Source organism: Cupressus sempervirens, chromosome 3 (assembly GCF_028749045.1).
Source record: "Cupressus sempervirens isolate cs-2001-9-10 chromosome 3, ASM2874904v1, whole genome shotgun sequence".
Taxonomy (NCBI): Eukaryota; Viridiplantae; Streptophyta; class Pinopsida; order Cupressales; family Cupressaceae; genus Cupressus; species Cupressus sempervirens.
Window position 1 is genome coordinate 419120763 of NC_143120.1, and position 22264 is coordinate 419143026.

The following is a 22264-nucleotide window of genomic DNA, read 5'->3' on the forward strand; positions in this document are numbered from 1 at the left end:
TGTGTGTGTGTGTTTTCTTTATGTTTGACATTTCCAATATGGTTGAGGAAGGGAGTCGTAGTCACTTGCTAGTTGGGATCTACATGATGAATCACTTCCTACCATTACATGTTTAGTTTAGAATATATGTGTTTGTACATGCATGGATTTTATGTAGATTGTAGGTACCGGGTATTGACTTCCCTAAATTGCTAAGATGAGTGTACCCTATTGTAGTATTTCAATGGTATAAGTGGGGAGATAACTCTTGAGTCCAAATCCTAAACCCTAAGCCAATTATCCTAGAATGTAGGACATGTATCTGAGTTAGTTTCACCTTTCCATATTCATCAAGTGACATGAATTTGTGATTTTAACCCTATAATTGATATTGTTATTTGTCTTCAGTTGAGTTGTCATTTTTGGTTTTATGGGTCTATGATGTTTTTCTGTTTTAACTAAATTGAATTAAAAGATAATTTAATGATTTAATTTAATGGGAATTTTATTAAAAAAATTGATATTTAATTATATTTAATTAATTGAGAAATTAATTAAATTAAAAAAATAAATTTAAAGATTTCATTGAAGTTTTAATTTTGGTGTATTTATATTTATTCAATTTAATAATTATTTATTTAGGAGTCTTATTTTAATTAATAAACTCTAAATATTATTATTAGTTAATATTATATTAAAACATCTCGTGAATTAATTACATAAAGAATGAAACTTAAGATAAAGTTATTGTTCTAATTTAGGTGTAGTTATATTTATTTAATTTAATGATAACTATTTAGGAGTTTTATTTTAATAATAAACTCTAAATAATATTATTAGTTGAATTAATAAATATATTATTAAAGCATCTCATGATTTAATAAGAGAGAAAAAATAATTTAATGGAGGCCGGGGTCACTTTGGAAAAACATTCCCAAAAAAGAAACCTACTAAAAATAGAAACTTTCCACAAATGGAAACCTACTAAAAATAGAAATGTTAGTTGCTTGTTTAAGAACTGATGTATGGTATGTGGTCTTTTGTGATCTTTTGATTTTATTGAGCTTAGGATAGGTTATCTATATGTAATGCCAAGAAGTGGCTTGCAATGGAGGCTGAGGCCCAAAGTGGTTACTAGGGTAACCCATTATAAGTTATTTAATAAGCGATAACATTTCATTAAATGGGTTTAAAATGAATTAACAAGATATTGGTACCACAAAAAGTCACTAAGGGGCCAGATGATTAAAAGACTAGCCAGGTAATCTTACAATTGACTCGTTAGTATGCCTTGTTAGTACGAAAGGACACTAGTGCCACATAGAGTCACTAGAGGGCCAAAGGATTAAAAGACTAGCCAGATAACCCTAGAGTTGGTTCGTACGATGACACTTACCCACTTGCATACTAGGTTTCCTATGTGTCATTGTTGCCTCTGGGATTAGTTGATACTTGCATCTTGGTACCCTTTGAGATAGTTTGCTTTTAGGTGATTCCTTGAACCTAGATGTTGGTTTTTGACTTTTGAGTTTGTTATCTTGTTTGGGACTTGAGACTATCTCCTCAACACAATGGGAGTGGGCCATTTAGGTTCCACGAGGTTGGGTGGTAGTGCTTTTTCTTATACCGTTGAGATCTGATCGTCAGATGTCATTGCTAGATGTGTTTTTGCAGATTTTCCTTTCTACTTGTTCTTGTATTTCTATGATGGATGGTTGTACTATTGTATTGTGCTTTATTTCATAAGATCTTAAGAGATGATGTAATTTATTTCATGATGTATATTATTTTAGCCTTTCATACCTTGTGACCTATACAGTGGATAATTGTGCATTTTGTTTATTGTCAAGTGGCATCATATATAATTGTATATTATTTAAATGAATTCATACTAGTATATTATTATTTAATGTAGATATATTATTATTATATTTATTATTAATTAAACTCAAATGTGATTCAATGACATGGGACCCTTAAGAATTGTAATCTATTTTATGGTATGTGTTTATGTGAATGTTAATTGCTTCCACTATGATATAATAGTTGTTGTTAAGTTATTATCTTTAACTTTAAAAAAAAAAAAGTTTAACAAACTTAATAGAACTTTAGGTTAGCTTATTTTGGGTCACATGGTGGGGCGTTACATTATCTTTATGAGTTATATATAGCTTCATATTTGTTGTTGTAACTATGAAAATCAAAAGTCCACTTTGGTTCATTTTGACAAGTGGTCAATTGTATTCACACTACATATGAAGTTCCAAAATCATCTATTTAGGGGGGTTCCTTGATTCACTGAATAGAATGGGGAGTACATTGATTAGTACATCATGGATGAGGATAATTTAATTACCTTGAAAACACAAAACTATAAGTAATGGAGTGAATTAGTTCTCACTTATCTTAGTGACCATAACACATTGCCTTATGTGAAAGGACATTCATACTATGGTGACACTATCATGATCATTTTTCATGCACTCTATCTACATATGGATAAGGAGGTTATGGATTCACTTGATGAAATGAAGTCAATTGATCCTTATGAAATTTGGATCTATCTTTGGGAGATTTATGGAGATCCACATGTTCCTCCATTCCCAAAAGATCTTTTATCTCCAATTATAGCTACATCCTCTCCATTTGAGATCACTACATCAACTATTTCTTTTGATTTTCTTGTATTCATATAGATGTGGATTTACATGATTCAATGTGCCAAGATATTCATTGTCTTCCAGACATACTTCCTTGGGATGACTTCTTGATAGACATTGTAGATTTATTTGTGGAGTCCTACATTAAGGATATAGGAGACACTATTGATGATTTACATATTCTCTTTATTGAGGATGATCCTTCTTCAGTTGTTGTGAGGAAACACTCTGACCCTCATGATTCTCCACTTGATCTTTATTTTGAGTTTGACATGATTGTGGATACTTTCTAACAACATTTATAGGAGGTCTCTTTCACTTTATAGAAGACATTTGAGTCTTTTAACATTGCTTTACATGAATCTCAAACTTCACTTGAGATGTTAGATTGTATGGTTGATCATACTCGTGTGTTGTAGATTCCTATGTAGTTTCCTGAGACAAATAATATTATGAGAGTTCTTCCTATTGATTGGGGAAGATTCTTTTGTACACCCATGACACCATTTCTTCCTCAAGGGAGAAATATCATTTAGTTTTCACAGTGCATCTTCTACATTGATCCAGGAGCATATTTCATGGATATAGATTCTACATTGAGGGGGGGCTTCTTTGTTTCTCTTCCTACTTATTTTGAGGAGGTATCTTGGTCTTTGGATTTTTATCCACATTCCTATATGGAGAAGTTTCCATGGTTCCTTGTCTATCACCTTCTTCTATTGGACTTGATCTTGATTGGTTCATGACATTGTCATTATTCAAGGACATGGTAACACATCTTTAGACTTCAGAGAGAACATACTTCATATGGATTCCCCTTCCATCTTCCTATCCACAATGGGAAGCCTTCTTGCATTTGTATTTGGTGTATCTTCTTCATAAAGGGAGAAATGTTGTTTGTGGGCATTGGATTCTTTTTTGTCTTCAAGAACTCATCATTCTTGTAGGAGATCATTCACTATGGGGGGGGGGGGGGGCGGATTTCATTTCTCCTTATTTCCTTCTTATGGAGGGATTCTCTATTGTATATGCATGATGTATGTCATAATAGGGGGGTCTTGATTACTCCATCCATACATGCATCTTACTTTATTTTTCTTCTCTATTTTTGGGGGAGAGTTTTTCCCATGTGGTTTTCCCTCTTTCTCCACTTTATGAGAGATTGCATTACATATCTTTTGCAGTTGCAATTTGTAGATGGGTACCTAACATGGCCTAGTAGTTAGGACCCATTTTGCATTATTATCTAGCTTTTGTGAGCTTAAGTACATATCCCTATTAAGTTGCACTTAAGGGGGGTGGTGTTGGTGTAAATAAGTATTTAATATTTACACTTTACTTAAGTTTACTTAGGTTAATGCATATTCATATTAGTTGCCATGTAGACACCTAGGAGTTTTCATATTCATATGAGTAGTCATGTTGACAACATAGTAGTTTGCACTCCAATTGAGCACATGTTATCTACTACATCTCTTTATGAGATACACCTTTGTATTCTTATTCTCTCATTGTTGCATGTACATTCATACAAAATATAGGATAATCCACTCTTACTGGACATGTGCTTAGCTATTATGCTTATCTCTTTTATGACTCCTAGACATATCGGTTGCCTTTATATACAAGGCACTTCTATGATGTATTCATCCAATTATCTGATTAATACATTCTCATTTGATCATATCTTATCTCTCTTGTGCTATCTTTTGAGCTTCTAGATCTTGGCATATCATTCTTGCCTAAGGAAAATTCTTACATGGTATCAGAGCTATACCAAATTCTTACAATGAGAATGAATCTTTGATAGGAAAAGTACAATTATTTGTGAGATTATTTAGAATAAAGAGAAATGACACCAGTTCTAGAGTTATTGGGTGTCAATAATAAGAAAACCTCGGGACACCAAGTAAAATAAATAGTACTTAAAAAAGTGCTTGATGCTTTAAAATTCGTCAAGAGTAAATGTCAAGGAGTTGATTGAGTTGATGCACATAGACCATTGATTACTATGATTTCTAACAAGAGGTTGAAAAGTAAAAGACAAGATCAAGCAATTTTTTCTTTGCTAAATATTTTGAGAAAAGTTGTTCAAAGGTATATTTGAAGGAGAAACATATTAGTCAAAAATATTGAAAATAAATGGGTCAATATTTGAAGTCTTCCTCAAAAATACAAAATTTCTACAGATGTAAGAAGACATGTCATTGAATATTGGACCAGTCACTCTCATGTCTCATTTAATAGAAGGGATACTATACATATAAGAGATAAAGAGATGGGTATAAAGGTTATACATCCAAAAAAATTTGTTGATACAACACGAAGTGAGTTGTTTGATACATTCAAACAAGAATTTCTAGATGTGAAAATAGGTCAAAGAAAGTTTGAAATTTTGTGCCCTTCCTTTGTACACATAAATAAGGCTTGTGAAAATTGTTGTTGCCAAAATCATGTTGAGTTTCATCTATATTTGCAATCATATAAAAATTTCATGGCCGAAGTTAATAAAGATGTGGTGTCCCTAGAAGTATGACACAATTTATGAATTCCATTCTATGTAATAAATTAGATGATGTAGACAATTTCAATATCTAGCGTATAAAAGGTGAATGAATTCATTGTCAAAATTTACATTTCAAATAAAGAATATTGATATTAAAAAGTTAGTTGTGTGGAAGAAATTTGAACATGAGACATACAAAACAAAGACTGGATAAGAATTGAAAAAATTTGTATTGAATTAGAGTGGATTCCCCTACCTTGAGTTTATGACTAGATTTCATACTATGATTTATCCACATATTCAACATTGACATGGTACACAATGGAAAGCACAATAGTTTTTTGAATCTAAAAATTCTTTCCCATCTAGTTGTATCTTTCAATTGTAGATTTTTCTGAGAACTACACATTTTCCCTTCAATCGCAACTTCAAGTACAACATTTTCATTCTGACCAAGTTGCAATATCTATACAAGTGACTTATAGACATGCACAGTTCAATTTGGATGGGTTAGAAAGTACTCCAAATGAGCGCATTATCATAAGGGAGGTGCATTTCTATATTAGTGATTATAAGGTACATGATAGGAGTGATGTGACTCATTATTTTAGAATATTTTTTGATGATCTTGCACAACATGGGATAAATGCTATACGGTAATGGATTTCGTTTGATGGTTGTACGGGTAAGTTACATATGTATAAATCTCTATCTTTTCAAAGTTAATTTAAAAAGTTGTACGTCATTTAAATTTTGAATTTATCTACATCGATTTATACATGTATGTATATACACATTATATTAATAAATTTGTAAATTGCAGGGAAATTTAAATATGAAAAAGTATTTAACTAGTTAGTAATGCAACATAGTACTAGTTGCAATGTTAAGTTCATCTGGAACTTTTTTGAAAGTGGACATGGAAAAGGAGAGCATGATGGAGTAGGAGCATGTATAAAGCATGCACTCTAACAACATGAACTTCAATGTAGAAAGACATTGGTTTTTTGAAAAAAAAATGTTTCATGTAGCTCATTTGTGTTTTTTTGTACGTAATGTGATAGAGAATTCAAATAAAATTGTTCAAAAGTGTCGATCTCATTTTGCTACCCGTGAGACAAAATACAACAAACATTATTTTTGGGAAGCGAAAGGTAAAAAGTGTTAAATTCATTAAATAATTTAAAGTAAAAGTTCTATTTTTTAATGAATTTTAACTTTGTATATATGTAAATTTCTTCTTCTCTATTGTTGATAGATAATTTAATATCATATTTGTATGTACATGCTTGACATATATTGATCGATTTAATCCATACAATTGTCAACCCATTGTTGGAATAAGAAGTATGCATGAAGAAATGACTACAACACAACATAAGCCTCCATTGATTCAAGTAAGAGATAAATCATGTCTTTGCTATGAATGTGTTGAAAATGATCTAGTGAGTCAATGTGAGAATGTTGCAAATAAATATGTTTCAGGATAGAATTTGAAAGAGATAGTTAGATATTCTCATTTTGCAGAAGATGACAAAAACCTAGACATTCATGATCCTATATAGGATGTTGATTATGAACGTGTCTTTGAGTTAATTTTTATAGGTGTGTATTATTGTGCATGCACATGTACATATATATACTTATATAAGTGCATTTGTACATGTATTGGACTTTTCTATTAAAATATAAAGTGATTTATCATACACATTAATGAAGTTAATTTTTTTAATATAAATCTTATCTAGATTCATGTGTGCATGTACAGACAACCTTTTTGTTGTGGTTTTTGATCCTAATAATATAGAACATGTGGACTATTATCTTCTTAGATGGACTAAAGAAAAATTCAAGTTGCCAAAACTAGCCATAGAGGATGACAAACAATCTTATCCAACTAGTTTAGTTGTTATCAAAGGCACATATTATAAGCAAGAAAAGATTGACGAAAAAGGAGTTCAATTTATTGAATACATTTGTGAAAAAAAAATCTACATTATAGTCACTTGGTCATAGTGACAAAACTGAAATTTAATATAGTGCCAAGAAGAGGACGTGGCAATAAAAAGTTGAAGTTTCCTTTTGAAGAGCATGCTTTTTTTTAAGAATCATAAAAGATATGGAGGACTATTATGCTTGCCCCTTCCTTGGCCTCTACCTTGTCCTGAGCTACTACCCCATATACTTGATCTAGTCTTAGTCACCATCCTCCTACAATAACCAAGTGAAAACAATGACATACTAAAATCAAACAAAGACATGGCACCATAAAGTTAAAATCACATGAATATTTGTTTTGAAGAAAAAAGTTATAAGTTCTAATTTTTCCATCTTACTATGTTTTATTTCTTACAAGTTTGTTGTTTAAGTTGTTTCAATTTTTTTTTAAGTTTTAAGTTGTTGATGTTGATGTTGATGTTCAAGTTTGGTTGCAAGTTGTCTACTTGTCATCTAGTGGACGCACAATATTCCTTGAGTTCCTAGTGTAGAAACTTGATCTCTAATACCAGATGTAACACCCTACTAGGGAACCCAAGAGAAATTAATCTATAATGATTCTAAGTTTGCTAACCAAATTATTTTAAAGATTAAAATATACAAATGATAATAATGCGGAATCAATAACTCAAATAAAAATCACATACATATACAAGAAAAGCAATGATAGTTACATTTCTCAAGGGTTCCATATCATTGAATCACATATATAAGTTTTATTAAATTTAAGCTTGATAATTAATCCCATCCATGTCATAGGAATATCCACACGTACAAATATCATAAATGAATATACAAGTACAAAAGGGTGCATACTCATCCAATGCACATGTCACAGGGTATGAAATGCTAAAAGAATATACATCTTGATAAGAACATCATCTTGCAGGATGTCAACAACTAAAGTAACAAACATCAAAGTATGAACATGCAACATAATCATCAAGTAGTAAGAATGAAACATTTTTATTAATTGTATATCTAGCATCGATGTCCAATTGTCGAATCTCAATGGAAAAAAATCATTACCTCTCAACCTTGTGGAACCTAAGTGGCCCCACTCCCACTATGTTGAGGAGATAATCTCAAGTCCCAAATGGAAATAAATCTTAAAGTTACAAAAATAATCTAAGTCTCAAGATCTTGAAAGAAATCTATCTCAAAGGTATTATGTATACAAGATAGCATCTAATCATAGAGGAAAAAAGACAAGTAGGAAACTTAATATGCATATGGGAAAGTGTCATCACATGAGAAAAATATAAGGTTACCCTGGCAATATCTTAAGACCCTGACCCACTAGTGAATATATGTGGCATAAATATCCTTTCATACACACAAGGCCTAATGATAAAGTAAGGTTGCAACCGAGCATCCTCTCTACTCCCATCCTAGTCTATACCTGGACTCAAGGCATGATCAAGGTGATCAAACTGATATCTTGTTAATTCATTTTAACCCCATTCATGAAAATGTTATCACTTATTAATATAACTTGCAATGAGTTACCCAGGAAGCCTCTTTAGGGCTCCAAACCCTATTGCAAGCCACATACCAACATCACATTGAGACCTACCATAAGCTCATAGAAATGCATATCATAAGAAATCACCAAATCTCTTTAGTTCTATCCAAGCAACTAGAATCACAAATAGATCATATATAAAAAATCCTCAATAGGTTGCACTGGCAAAATCACAACACACAAGCTTACAAAAGAACTTGTCCTCATCACAAAAACACAAAATATTCATTTTGACATGAATCACTAGAAATAAAGCTCAACTCTGTACCTCTAGTAAGATTCCTTTTTGGCCCACTAAAAATATTTTCCCAAAATAATCCTTCATTAGACCAAACACAGTATCGTAAAAGCTCATTTAATACACCTATAGTTTTAGCCATGTTATTCACTTTATAGTTTCCTAATGTTTCATGTTGAGTCATAGTTAAACGTTTCATTGCAACGGTTTGATCCTTAGTTATGAAATTTCCAAGTCTAATTTAATTGTAAGGAAAGTTTCATTTCCACAGTTTAAAGATTCCATTTTGTTGCAAATGAACTAAATATTTGTCTAAACGTGATATAGTTTCTCCAACTAGTCATGCTTACTATATGGATACTTCATTTAATTATTGCAAAAAAATTCATATTAGTTAATACTTTAGATCTAGTCTTAGTAAAAAGAATTTAAATATTAATCACATTTGAAGTATATTAAATTAAAAATAAATTGAATAAAAATAATAATATTAAATATAATATTTATATATTTATATATTTATATATCTAATAATTAATAAACATTTGTGTTCAAAAGAAAAATAAAGTTTAAAAGGAATTTTTTTTAAAATGACTCCCTAAGGGTACATTGATGTGGCAGCATGAGTTGCACACAACAGGGCTGTAGTACATCGCACACGTTGCAACAACCATGCCAATTAGATTGGGGGAGTGGGGGCGGGGGGGTCAGCCCTCCTCATTAATGTGTGAATATATATAATAATAATAATAATAAGAAGAAGAAGAAGAAGAAGAATTCTCCAATACATATTTGAAGGGGCCAAATTCATTTGCAACCAATCAATTTTACTAAATAATAATATTTCTTTGTATTCAACCCTACCCATTGAATCCATTTCTTCCATAAATCCAAGTTTTCCAATTAGTTTTTCAATCTATCATTCTCAAAGATGTTTCAAAATAAAGAAAAATCACTTCTAAACAAGGGTTTTTCGAATTCTCCAACCAAATTAATGGTAACAATAAGAATGTCAAGAGTTTTCTCTCATTGAAAGTGTATTAGATTCTAAGTGTATGTATCTGATAACTAAAAAGAAAGAACCTATACAAAAACAAGGTTAAAGGAATAAAATGGATAAAAAAGCTAACCCTATGCCCATAGGAGTTGAGATCCATAGAAGAAAATTGGAAATTGGCTCTCTTAAATTGAAACCAAATGTTGGGACTCTAGAGAAACCTCGTAGAAAATCAACTAGGAAGACAAGAGAAAGTGAAATTGTGCATAGTATTGTTGATGGGAAACATGCAACTAATATGGATTTTACCCCTAAAAAGTTATAATGAAAGTTCTCACCTAGAATATTAGGGGGATGAACAATATTCATAAAATTGATGTTTTTCAAAATTTTGTTAGAGAGCACAAACTTGATATCATGGTGCTCCAAAAAGCAAAATGGATAAAGAGAAAGCTGAAAATATGAAATCTTTCAATAATTACTATATCATGGCTAGTAGTTCTGAAGGTGCTTCTAGGGGAACAATGATTATGTGCAAGCATTCTTTGTTATCTGGTACCCTGATGGATGCCAATAAACATTTTATTGTGATTAAGTTTTAGAGTTTATCCCAGGATAACTATTGGTATGTTGTTAATATGTATGTGCCTAATAATTAGAACACTAGAATTTTTTTTTGGGATTCTCTATCTAAGATTAAGAGTGTTGATTTTTATGGTAGATGGTTATTTTTGGGGGATTTTAATGTTCCTCTTTATGAACATGAAAAAAAAGGTGGTAATGCTAGTCAACTAGAAGGAGGGCTGGACTTTATGAACTTTATTAATAATGAAGTCTTAATGGATTTAGATCTTCAAGGGATCAATTTCACTTGGAGTAATAAAAGAGTTGGAAATGATTGTATCCAAGCTTGTTTGGATAGAGTCGTTATATCTCTGGATTGGACTAAAGATTTTGTGTGTAATCTCAATGCTAATTAGAAGATTGCCTCTAACCATTTTCCTCTTTTATTTATGGCAGAGGCTATTCAAGCTAGGAGGAATTTCTTTTTCATGTTTGAAAAAATGTGGATACAACAGCCACAATTTGAGGATCGTTTTGAAGAATGGTGGAACATTAATATTGAAGGAACAACTTTATTTTGAGTTGCTTCTAAATTTAAAAATGTCAAAAAGAAAGTTAGAGAATGAAATAAAAGATCCTTTGGGAATATTTTTGAAAGAAAATCAAATCTAAAAGATGATCTTAAATCTATCCAAGATAGAATTCAACAGAGGGATACTCAATGGAATTAGTAAAGGAAGAAAATGAAAAGTTGGTGGACTACCATGACATCATTTCTAAAGAAGAGGTCTATTGGAGACAAAGGTCTAGATCCATATTGCTAGAAGAAGGGGACAAAAATACAAATAAAAAAAATCATCTATCAACTATGAAACATAGAGCCAAGAATCATATATCTAGCCTTACTAAAGGAAGACAAAAAATTACTAATAAAAAGGATATTTTTAATGAAATGGTCTCCTTTTTTTCTTCTCTATTGTCTTTTGACCCTAATATTGATGAAACTAAATAGACTGAGTTGCTTGAAGCTATTCTCCCTCTTGGTTACTATTACCAATTTTTGCCCCCCACCAAAATTTGAATTCAAATACTTGACCCACCCAATGGCCACTTCCCATCTTTAATGTTATTTTAATGCTCGAGAAATACAAAAAATAAAATGATTAAAACTTTATTATATTTCTTTTCTCTCCTATTTTGTTTCTGCTGGCCTACAACTTTCCCTGCCATTGGATCTTGTTAAGATCTATGGATGTCACGTACTCACTATGAAAAGTTGTGAGGTTGTTTCCCATAGTGAGATAGCAACCATCATAATTTTGTTGTAGTACTAAAGATGAAGTTCGGCCCCAATTTTTGGTAACTCGCCGGAGCTCGCTATATCGCTATTTTGAAATTTGTGTTTCTCATCATTAGCGACATAGTGCTTTGACGGAAAGTAATCTTGCAGAAATTTTTTTAGAAGATGGGTCCCAAACAATGCTCCATCAGATATTAATTATAAAGTTTTGGCACATGATGGCATCTAGTGGGATACACATATACACCAGGAAAAGTGATGACACCAGAGGTTTCTAGGTCACTATCGGGAAATTTGTTCTTCTCGTCCTTAGTGACATAGCACCCAACCGAGAAATAAACACGCAGTGGGACCCAAGTAGCATGGTAATATGGCTAGGTTTTTTTAAAATATGAATTTATATGCCAGCGGTGCAGGGTTTTCTCATGTCATCAATAACTAGACCCACACCCCCATGCATAGAACATGTCAATGATTATGATTGTCAGATTGATCTCAAATCTACAATCGTCACTATCTCACTATAGTGAGTTGCATGAGGGTTACAAACAATGACATAGTAACAAGGGACCCACCATATTTCTCTTAAGTAATGTATCAATGTCTTCCACACGATCAATGATAATCTATGATGATCACTATCTCGCTATGGCAAGGTGCTCACTGTTTATGTATAGTGAGATAGTGATTCAATGACACGTGTCCTAGCGGGCCTGGGGAGATAATGCTACAGTTAGCAGTTAGGGTTGGAAGTTATGTGATATCATGGTCAGGGTTTTGGAGGTGGCGTGGTTAGTCAGTTAGATGTGGTCAAACTTGGGAAGACCTTGTGGGTGCAAAAATGAAATAAAATAATTGGTCCATGTGGCCCATTTTGGTTGTTGTATTCTATTTGAGCTACTGATTTTTTGCTGACTGATGAGCCAAAAATGAAGGAGATCAAATTTTCTTGTGTGATCTAATCCTTGTGATCAATGCCAACCACTCCTCAATGAATGTTGAACTCAATAAATGAAGGAGAACACTTCACCACCCTAGTTTAACTATCTACTTGGTCAGAATGGTTTAATGGTGTCGTTCTTGTCAGAGCCCTGTTTCAACAAAATATCAGGTTTCATTGTATCTGAACCTATGCCCAGATCAGATTTTCTCCATATCTTTATCAAGACTTAATGGCAGTGGTTGTGGAATAACTTCAGAGAAAAATATCTCAGTTATGCATGAGCTATAAAGGCAATTTTGTAAATTTTGTTAGGTTGGTCGACTCTTCTCTAACTTCTCTGACATTTCTCTGCAATTTCACTCTAAATTCCCTTTGTCTCTGAATTGTATGACATTCTACCTTATCTCTTTCAATCATCGATGTAAAGTGCAAGAACTATTTGCCTCTCATTGGTGTATTGTAGAAATCTGCAATCTTGCATGACTGTATCTCTTTTGGCCTATGAATGGTATATAAGTGAATCCTCTCTTTCCTTGTGTCATTCATTTGGGTTTTCTAATCTGCATGTGATTGTTAGATTAAAGCAAGTCTGGATGTGTATATCTTTTGGTGTCATGATGGTTCAATAGTGCATGTATAGGCAAAGATTGGTTTGAACAATCTATTTTGGTGCATCAGCCCCTTAGGTTAGAGTAGGTAGATTTGCTTCTATGCATTCCTTCTCCCTTTTCCCCTCCAAGAGTAGTTAGGTGCATCCTGATAGTAAAGGAAGTCAGCCTTCTCCAAAGACTCAACCTCATAGTTCAAGTCCCATAGCTTGGAGGTTGTTTCCATGTTTCAAAAGGTTTCCCTTAGGTAAAAACTTTGACAAGGGTGCAAACCTTTGTGACAACATTTTTTGGCACGATCGATGGGAGTTTATTCAAAAAATTTCAAGTCTACTGGTGTCAAAAGGAAGATTTCAAGATTAATACTGAGGAGATAGTATTGGCTTCATTCTTCAAGTACTTGGCGACTCTAAGCTTCAAATACATCTGGTTCCAGACCAAAGTTGCAGTAATTCATGCCCAAAGTTGAAACAAGGGTAGCTTCTAGAGGTAAATTTCAGTATTAAGAGCTTTCATTTTCAAATCCTAGAAGAAGGAAGACTAGAGTATCTTTATCACCAATTAGGAGTGCAATAGCAAAAAATACACCTGCAAGATCTATCTCTACTCCTACTATTAAATCTCAGAGTAGATTGCCATCAGCACATATCAATAGATCACTTGTCTATATGGAACAACCTAGAGCCCATACTTTTGCCACCTTTAATGGTGGGAGTCCTCTTTTATTGGCCCAAATACATGACATACCAATAGCTGCACTCAAAAGTATACTAGAATTTACTGGTAAAACTTCTATCTCTCCCTCAGAACACATTCAAGAAGTTCCAAATGTCTGTAATATCCATGGTATTATAGAGGATGATGTTGTAGTTAGGCTTCTAGCCTCATCCTTGAAAGGAAAAGCACTAAAATGGTATAGAGCTTTGGCTCATGGTTCCATAGTAGATTGGGTTGGATTAGGAGCACGACTATGTAAACACTTTGAGGAAAAAAGTGACCATTTATCACTTTTAGAATAGTTGACTACTATAAAAAGAGCCCCCCATGAATGTATGACTAATTTCAACTATAGATTTCAAAAGACATGGGATAGAATACCTACTTCAATAAAACCTACTCTTGGTAATGCCTTCTTGCATTACCTTAGAGCTTTTAATAGTGATATTGCCACTACAATCCAAACTATGGGAGGAGATACCTTGTCTAATGCTTATGACATAGCAATTAAGTCAAAAAACATCCTAATACAAGGACGTAAGCTAGCTTCAAGGCCTCCTATGCCTTTTTTCCCTGATGTTTCAAATCACCAACCAGCAATGGTTCCTCTTCCCACAACTTCTACATCACAATCCCTTGCTCTAGTCCCTCAACCTTCCACATCTTCAAATGGAATGGATGAAATCAAGGAAATGTTGCAATCTATGATGCTGAGCATAGATAAGAGATTGCAGGGCCAATAGAAGAAGCAAGAGGATAGCTTCTCTATGATGCAAAAAGTGAGCAACAAGGTGGTGACTTTAGAGAGACAAAAAGCTCAAGGTAGTAAGGCTCATCAATTGTAATATCAAACTTTGAATAGTTGTAGGCCTCCAAATCATAATCATGGGAACAATTCTTTTGATCAGAATAGGCAGAATAGCCATGCTTCAACCTCAAATGTAAACCAAAGTAGGGCCATAGTTCCTCAAAACAACATGGCCCAAGATAAGGATTTGTGTCCCTCCTATAACTACTCCTATGCCCGTTGCATGTGTTAGAAGGCTGAATCCTATTTGGCTTTGACCATTCGAGAGCTTGTAGTAGGATAATCATACGAGGAGCAATTCAAAGATGCCTTGTATATGCAAGGGCAAGGTGATTGCTCTTTTATGAATCATCAAGTGGAGGAACATTGTAATCTAAACCAAGATTCCATCACTCACAACACTAGGAGCAAAAGAAGAGCTATTAAAGATGCTACCCCTTCTCCTCTTAATCATGCCTCAACTTCAAATGCAATACCTCATGAATGAGCAGTAAAAGATTGATTAAATACTTCTCAGTAGAAAAGGCAAAATAATGGCAGAAAAGATGTAAGTGATCCTAAGGTTGTTGCATCTCAACCTCCTACAAATGCAGCTCCTAAGGGTTCTACCAAAGCACCTACTATGCCATTCAGCATGGTAAAACAAATGAAGAAGACAAATGTGAATATTTCCATTTGGGATGATGTTGCTACTAAACCCATGCAAAAGAGGTTGCTGCAACAAGAACTGGAAAGTATTGAACCAAGGGGTCAGCCACCCAGCATGGAAAGTGTCACAAGCCTAGTACAACCATCAAGGGAGGAAGAAAAAAGTAAAAAGGTTAGACCCCCTCCATTTTATGTTTCTCTAATTATAGGGGGTAAACTAGTCCACAATTGCATGATTGATTCAAGGGCTAGCAGTTTAGTGCTGCCTAGGTGTGTCGTTGATGCCTTGGAAATGAAATATGAGCCCATTGTTAAGGATGTATTGCAGTTGGATGGTAGTACTATCAAGACTGTAGGGATCCTTAGGAATGTGGAAATGGCCCTACATGCATACCCTAGTTGTACTGTAACTCAAGATATATCTGTTGCTTAAGTCAAGCCACATTTTGCCATCTGTCTGTCAAGAGACTTCACTGCTCAAATAGGTGGTTACATATCTTCTGATTGGTCATATATGTCTTTTAGAACAAGATATGGGGCCAAAGCTTCAATCAGAGTAGAGCCTCAAGCCCTCCATCATATTGAATCCTACACCCTAATCTCATCAACATGAACTGCACTATCTTAGAAATGGATGAGAATGACATAATGAATGAGCCTACTACTTCCCTAGTAGAGATACTTGATTTTCTCTTAGATGAATGGGCTAATGCATATCAATTTGATCCTATGCTAGAAACCCTTGAGACATTCCTCAATACATATTGTATATTAGAGAAGGATGCTCTAGTTCCCAATCTTATGGAGACTAAAGAAGATGTGAGTGGGGTATGGAGTATGTACTTTGATGGATCAAGGAATAAGAATGGATCAGGGGCTGGTGTGATGTTGATTTCTCCTACACAAGGTACTACTTCTCCTTTAGGCTTTAGTTCAGTTGCACTAATAATGTGGCTGAGTACGAATCCTTGATTCAGGGTCTCCTACTTGCTCAGAAAAGAGGAATTCAAGCTTTAAGTGTATATGGGGATAGTGAGTTGGTGGTTAATCAAGTGAGAAATTAGAATATCACCAAGAAAAGTTTGCTCAAGTCTTATAAACATAGGGTATGGGATTTTCTTGAGGGTTTCAATGCATTTAATATTCAAAGTATCCCTAGAAAATAAAATAGACATGCTGATAGACTTGCAGCAATAGGTGCATCTCATGATGTGCTAGGGAATCTTGAGGAGAAGAAGAAGCAACAAATAAAATTTTTAGTAAGGCCTACCATCCCTGACAACAACATCCATTGGCAAGTGTTTGAATCTGGTGAACAAATTGTAAGCTTCTTGTAGAATGAAGCAGAATTTTTAGATAGAAACCAGTCAAGACTACAGGATTAGTATGGTGATCAAATCATTAATCTCAGTTCCAAAAAATTGCCTAAGGGTCTTAGTACCTTAGAGAGTGTTTTCAATCTTGATGACCAAGTGAGAGGTAGAGTTATGAACTTAGCTACTAATGAAGATGATCACACCCCAGTCATGGTTGCTGATGGAAAATCCTTAAACATGGGGGAAGGTATGTTTTGAGATTGAGCAAGAAAGTTTTATTCATCTCTGTCAATAATTTAATGATATATTTGCTTGGACGTATGATGATTTAAAGGGTTTTGACCCAAGGTTTTTTCAGCATACCATAGATTTAATTGATAATGTCAAACTAGTAAGACAAAAATAGAGGTGCGTGAATCCCAAAATTGAACCCTTGATGAGAAAGGAGCTATCCAAATTGATTGAGGCCAATATAATTTTCCCCATCAAGCACTCGTAATGGGTAGAAAAACTTGTCCCAGTTAGGAAGAAGAATGGAGAAATTAGATTGTGTGTGGACTTTAGGGACCTTAACCAAGCTTCCCTTAAAGATCACCATCCTCTCCCTTCCATGGAGCAAATTTTGTCCAAGGTCAGTGGTTCAAAGAGGTTCTCATTTCTTGATGGATTTTATGGCTACAATCAAGTGCTGGCCAAAGAGTCTGATAGGTACAAGACTACATTTACCATCAAATGGGGTACCTATGCTTATTGTAAGATGCCATTTGGGCTAACCAATGCAGGTGTTACATTTTAGAAGGCAATGAAGATGGCCTTCAAAAATATGATTTGAAAGTTTGTATTAGTTTACCTTGATGACATCATAGTGTATTCAAAGAATGTAGAAGATCATTTTGATCATTTAAGATAGGTGTTCTCAAGGTGTGGAGATTTTGGGGTATCCCTTAACCTGAGCAAGTGTGTCTTTGCTACCAATCAAGGAAAATTATTAGGACAATGTTGTATTTGAGGATGGTTTAACCATTGATATAGAAAGAACAAAAGCAATACTTGCTCTCCCTCTTCCTAAACATAAGAAAGGGTTGCAAAGTTTCACTAGTAGGATAAATTTTGTGAGAAGATTTATCCCTAATCTTGCTACCATGGTAAAACACCTTACGGCTATGCTCAAGAAAAGTATGGTTTTTGCATGGACCAAGGAAGGGAAGGAAAGTTTTGAAGAGATTAAGGCAGCCATAGCCTCAGCCCCTACTCTCATTAATCCAAATTTTGAAAAGGATTTTATCCCTTATACCCTTGGTGGTGAGTCAAGCATTTTCATTGTCTTGACTCAAACAAATGATAAAGATGAAGAGAAACCCATAACCTTCTTTAGTGAAGGGATTAAAGAGTATGAAGACAAAGACAACTATGTAGAGAAGCAAGCCCTTGCAGTCATCAGAGCTTTAAATAAATTTAGACACCTCCTGTCTTATAATAAAATTCATTTGTTAGTACCCCATGCTAGTGTGAAGGATTTCCTTTTGAGAAAAGATATTAGTGAGAAGATAGCTGGTTGGATTACTAAAGTAATGGAATATGATGTTGACATCCAAATCACCAAGATGGTAAGAGGGAAGGGGTTGTGTAAACAGATGATATCATCTCAGAAATCAAATGAGGAAGTTGCTATGATACTAACAGAGCAACAAGAGACAAGAAATGATGACCCAAGGAATTGGATGGATGATATGAAGAATTTCTTATTAGGCAATGGATATCCTCAAGGATTAGATAGAACTAAAAGGAGACAATATAGATTGTAGTCAATTCCTTATGTCTTAATTGATAGTATCCTTTTCAGGAAAGATTTTAATGGAACCCTATTAAGGTGCATTACCATAGACCAAGCTAAAAGAATGATCCAAGAGCTTCATGATGGTCCTGATGGTGGTCACTTCTCAGCAAGGACAACTACAATGAAGGTCATGAGGGCTGGTTACTACTAGCCATCCCTATTCCATGATTGTCATAGGTATGTGAGGAAATGTGAAAAATGTGCCTTCTTCTTTAGTAAGCAAAAGCTTGCAGCTCTTCCTCTTTATCCCATTCAGGTGGACTAGCCTTTTGCTCAATGGGGATTGGATTTCATAGGCCCTATCAATCCTTCTTCTAGTTTTGGTCACAAATGGATTTTAGCTACTACAGATTACCTTACCAGATGGACAGAGGTAGTTGCATTGAAGGATGCCACATAATCTTTAGTTTTTGAGTTCCTTGATAGAATTGTGACCAAGCGTGCCCCTTCAACCATTATTTTAGATAATGCAAAATCTTTTGTAGGAGCTCAAATTTGTGCATGGGCAATTGACCATAATATCTACTTAAGAACATCCTCAAACTACTATCCTCAGGGTAATGGTTTGGCTGAGTCGTCCAACAAAAACCTAATTAGGATTATGAAAAGAACTATAGAGGATAACTAGAGGTGTTGGCATCAAAAGTTGAGGACTACACTGTGGGCTAACAGAATAACACCTAAGAGGTCAATAGGAAATTCACCATTTATGTTGGTATATGGTAGAGAAGCAAGGCTTTCAATTTCATTAGAATTCCCATCCCTAGAACTAGCTCATCAGTTGGAGCTAATTGAAGATGATGCCATGACAGTAAGAATGGCAGAGCTGATGTAGCTAGAAGAGAAAAGAAGTTAGGCCATGCAGACCCTAGAAACACATCAGCAGTAGGTGAAAATGAGCTTTGACAAGAAGGCTAGAATCAGAACCTTTAGAGAGGGTGATTTAGTTTTGAAATGGGATGCAGATAGGGAAAAACCAGTGAGACACTCAAAATTTGACGCACTGTGGAGTGGTCCCTATCTGATTGTCAGTTGCAAGCAGGCCAATGCTTTTCAATTAAGGAAGCCTAGTGGTGAAATTTTTCCTATCCCAGTCAATGGGATCTATCTCAAACCATGTTTTTGATAGGGTTTGAGGTTTCATGTACAAAGGTAGCTTAGTTTTCTTTCTATTGGTTTCCTACTTTCCAAGAAGTGCACGAGCACAAGTTTCTCTCTGTGAGATAGCCAATTTTTTTGAAGTTTTGAAGGTTGATGAATCTAGTTGTAGAGGGTAGGTTTTCCAGGGTTTTGTTCCCATAGAGGTAGGGTTAGGGTTTCATAGTGCTTTAATCCAAATCTTTTGCGACTCTATAGCCTAATGGATGCATAAGGTCACTAGTCACGCCCATAACTGGCTTGCGTCCCCTCTGAGTTGCCAAAAATGTTACCTATTTTTGCCACCTACCAAAATTTGAATTCAAATACTTGACCCACCCAATAGCCACTTCCCATCTTTAATATTATTTTAATTCCGGGGAAATACAAAAAAATTAAATGATTAAAACTTTATTATATTTCTTTTCTCTCCTATTTTGTTTCTGCTAGCCTACAACTTTCCTCGCCATTGGATCTTGTTAAGATCTATGAATGTTGTGTACTCACTATGAAAAGTTGCGAGGTTGTTTCCCATAGTGAGATAGTGACTATCAAAATTTTTTTGTAGTACTAAATATGAAGTCCAGCGCCGATTTTTGGTAACCTGCTGGAGCTCGCTATATTGCTATCATGAAATTTGTGTTTCTCACCATTAGCAACATAGCGCCTTGACGAAAAGTAATCCTACGACAACTTTTTTAGAAGATGGGTCCCAGACAATGCTCTGTCAGATATCAATTATAAATTTTTGGCACATGATGGCATCTAGTGGGATACACATATACATCGGGAAAAGTGATGACACCGGAGGTTGCTATATCGCTATTGGGAAACTTGTTCTTCTCGCCTTTAGCAACATAGTGCCCAGTCAAGAAATAAACATGCAATGGGACCCAAGCAACATGGTAATATGGCTAGGTTTTTATAAAATATGAATTTATATGCCAGTGGTGCAAGGTTTTCTCATGTCATCAATAACTAGACCCACACCCCCATGCATAGAACATGTCAATGATTATGATCGTCACATCGATCTCAAATCTACAATCGTTGCTATCTCGCTATGGTGAGTTGCACGAGGGTTATGAACAGTGACATAGTGACAAGGGACCCACCATATTTCTCTTAAGTAATGTATCAATGTCTTCCATATGATCAATGAGAATTTACGATGATCACTATCTCACTATGGCGAGGTGCTCACTTTTTATGTATAGCGAGATAGCAATTCAGTGACACGTGTCCTTGTGGGCTTGAGGAGATAATGCTATAGTTAGCATTGGTGGTTAGGGCTGGCAGTTATGTGTTATCATGGTCAGGGTTTTGGAGGTTGTGCAGTTAGTCAGTTAGATGTGGTCAAACTTGGGAAGGCCTTACAGGTGGCAAAATGAAAAAATAATTGGTCTAGGTGGCCCATTCTGGTTGCAGTATTCTATTTGACCTACTGATTTTTTGCTGACTGATGAACCAAAAATGAAGGAGATCAAATTTTCTTGCATGATTTGATCCTTATGATCAATGCCAACCACTCCCGAATGAATGCTGAACTCAGTGAATGAAGGAGAACACTCCACCACCCCAGTTTATCTATATACTTGGTTAGAATGGTTTAATGGCGCCATTCCTATCAGAGCCCTATCTCAACAAAATATCAGGTTTCATTGTATCTGAACCTATGCTCAAATCAAATTTTCTCCATATCTTTGTTAAGACTTAATGGCGGTGGTTGTGGAATAACTTCAGAGAAAAATATCTCAGTTATGCTTGAGCTATAAAGGCAATTTTTGTAAATTTGGTTAGGTCGGTTGACTCTTCTTTGACTTCTCTGATATTGCTCTGCAATTTCCTCTAAATTCCCTTTGTCTCTGAACTGTATGACATTCTACCTTATCTCCTTCAGCCATCAATGTAAAGTGCAAGAGCTATTTACCTCTCATTGGTGTATTGTAGAGATCTATAATCTTGCATGAATGTATCTCTTTTGGCCTATGAATGGTATATAAGTGAATCCTCTCTTTCCTTGTGTCATTCATTTGGGTTTTCTAATCTGCATGTGATTGTTAGATTAAAGCAAGTCTGGATGTGTATATCTTTTGGTGTCATGATAGTTCAATAGTACATGTATGGGCAGAGATTGGTTTGAACACTCTATTTTGGTGCATCAGCCCCTTAGGTTAGAGTAGGTAGATTTGCTTCTATGCATTCCTTCTCCCTTTTCCTCTCCAAGAGTAGTTAGGTGCATCCTGATAGTAAAGGAAGCCGACCTTCTCCAGAGACTCAACCTCATAGTTCAAGTCCCACAACTTGGAGGTTGTTTACATGTTTCACAAGGTTGTCCTTAGGTAAAAACTTTGGACAAGGGTGCAAACATTTGTGACAATAGTTACTTATGAGAAGAATAAAATGTTGAGCACTATTCCCAAGGGAGAGAAAATTTTAAAAGTTGTGTGCTTGTTTGAAGGAGATAAGGCCCTAGGACCGAA